Raw genomic sequence first — 2,500 nt, 5'->3', positions numbered from 1 at the left:
TAGAGGAAGCGTCATGGAAAGGCAGGAAGGAGGAAAAAATAGAATTATGCGATAGTAAAATAAAAAAGAAAGAGGGGAAGAGAGTGAGAAAAGGCAAGGACATAAAGAAAAAGAGGGAAAAAGGAATGGGGAAGAAAGGGGGAAAGGGAAAGAGCGAAAGAGAGAAAGAGAGAGAACGAGAGAGAGTGAGAGAGAGAAACAGAAACAAATCAAATTAGAATAAATAACACTGAAAGACAAAGAAAAAAGATATATACAAGAAGGAAACAGACAAAACAATAGGGAAAAAAAAGGAAAACAGACACAGAAGATTAAAAAAAAAGAGAAAGAAAAGGGAGAAAAGAGATAGAAAGAGAGAAAGAGAGAGATAGAAAAGGGAAAGAGAACAGGAGTATTGATGCAACAAGAGCGAGAGCCTCAGGCACAAGTACCATGGCATATGAATGTGAAAAATCTGCATATCTTAATAAGTGTCGCGGAATTGTGGGGGTAGGGGTGGGGGGTAGGAAAGAAGGGGAGAGAGGGGGAGGAGGATTAGGTAAGGGGAGTGAGGTAAGAGGAGTTGGGGAAGAGGAGTTACGTGAGGGGAAAGTTGGGGAAGGAAGTGAGGTGGGTAGGGAGGTATTTAAGTGGTGGAGAGGGTAAGATTGAGGGAGAATTAGACAAAAAGGGGAGGTGATGGTAGGAGAATAGGGGAAGAGGGAGGTAGGGGAGCGAGGGTGCAAGGGAGGGGGTAAAGGGAGGGGTAGGTAAGAAGGAAGCAAAGTTGTGGGGAAGTGGGGATGAGGGGTATAAATGGTGATAGAAATCTTTAAAAAAAAATCTTAAGCTTAAGGGATACCATAGCATATAGAAGGAGCCTTAAATGGACCCTAAGGAAAAGAGGGGAAGGAAGGGAGAGAATAGGGAGTGGGTTGGGGCAAGGTAGTGCTATGGCAGTGAGAGAAATGATATATAAAGCCATTTACTTTCGTGTATCAATCGTAAGAACGAAAGGACAATGATTATAGTGATAATAGATATAAAACTGATAATGACAATGAAGATGATGGTGATATTTATGCTACATGACATGTTAGATTAATTTGGATGATGCTTTATAAGAAAATAAGGTATGGGATTTCAATGGTTCATAGTAATGTCTCCGTGTAACTGCAACATTATAAAGATAACGCCGCCTGTTTGAGATTCTACTGACGAAGGGCAATAAGGGTTAGGCTCTTTGTGATTCTTGGATTTTTTTTTTTTTTTTTTTTTTTTTGTGTTTGTTAGAGTTTGAAAGAAAAAGAGGAGGTGAAAAATCTCTCTCTCTCTCTATCTCTCTCTATCTCTCTCTCTTTTTCTCTCTCTCTCTCACTCTCTCCCTTTCTCTCTCTCTCTCACTCTCTCTCTCTCTCTCTCTCTCTCTCTCTCTCTCTCTCTCTCTCTCTCTCTCTCTCTCTCTCTCTCTCTCTCTCTCTCTCTCTCTCTCTCTCTTCTCTCTCACTCTCTCTCTCTCTCTCTCTCTCTCTCTCTCTCTCTCTCTCTCTCTCTCTCTCTCTCTCTCTCTCTCTCTCTCTCTCTCTCTCTCTCTCTCTCTCTCTCTCTCTCTCTCTCTCTCTCTCACTCTCTCTCTCTCTCGTGCTCACTCACTCACCCTCATTATCTCTCACCCTTTCTCTACGTCTCCACTCTTTCTCCTTGTACCATTTCTCTCTCTTACCATTTCTTCACATGTATCTCTCTCTCCTCTCTTTGCCTTTTTTTTCCTTTCTTCCCTACACACTCAATTTTCCTGAACACCTTCTCTCCCCTTCCTCCTCTCCACCCCCTCTCTCACTTTTTCTTTCTGAAACTCAGAGCCTTTCTCCTCCTTCCCTTCCTTCCTCTATCCCCCTCCTATCTCCTCCCTCTATCCCTCCCTTTCCCCCTGGTCTCCTCCCCTCCATCCATTCCCTCTCGCCCCCCTCCCCTTCCTTCCTCCCTTCCACCCCTCTATCTCCCCACCTCTCTTTCCAATCCTCCCTCCTCTTCCCTTCCTCCCCTTCCTTCCTTCCTCCCTTCCACCCCTCTTCCTCCCCACCTTTCTTTCCAACCCTCTCTCCCCTTCCTTCCTCCCTCCCCTTTACCCCTACTCCTTCCCACCTCTCTTTCTAACCCTTCCTCCTCTTCCTCCCCACCTCTCTCTCCAACCCTCCCTCCCCTTCCTCCCTTCCTCCCCTTCCTTCCTACCTCCTTTCCGTCTCACCCACCCCCCACCTCTCTCTCTCTTTCCAACCCTCAGGCAACCTAGAAATATAATAGCCCAGCGCCCGTGACACGACAAAACGCCTCCCAGGGTGCCGTCTACAATAACCTCAAAGGTGCCATTCCTGAGATGAAACTTTAGCAGCAACACGCGCAGATAAGAGATAAGGAATCGAGATAGCCTGGGCCCCCGCGGGTAGCATTGGAGATAAGCGGGGGGTGGGGGGGGGGGAGAAATTTAAATGTGGAGAGATACACGGAGAAGGTGTGTGTG

The sequence above is a fragment of the Penaeus chinensis genome, chromosome 12 (genome assembly GCF_019202785.1).
Source record: "Penaeus chinensis breed Huanghai No. 1 chromosome 12, ASM1920278v2, whole genome shotgun sequence".
Classification (NCBI taxonomy): domain Eukaryota; kingdom Metazoa; phylum Arthropoda; class Malacostraca; order Decapoda; family Penaeidae; genus Penaeus; species Penaeus chinensis.
Note: the sequence above shows the minus strand (reverse complement) of the source record.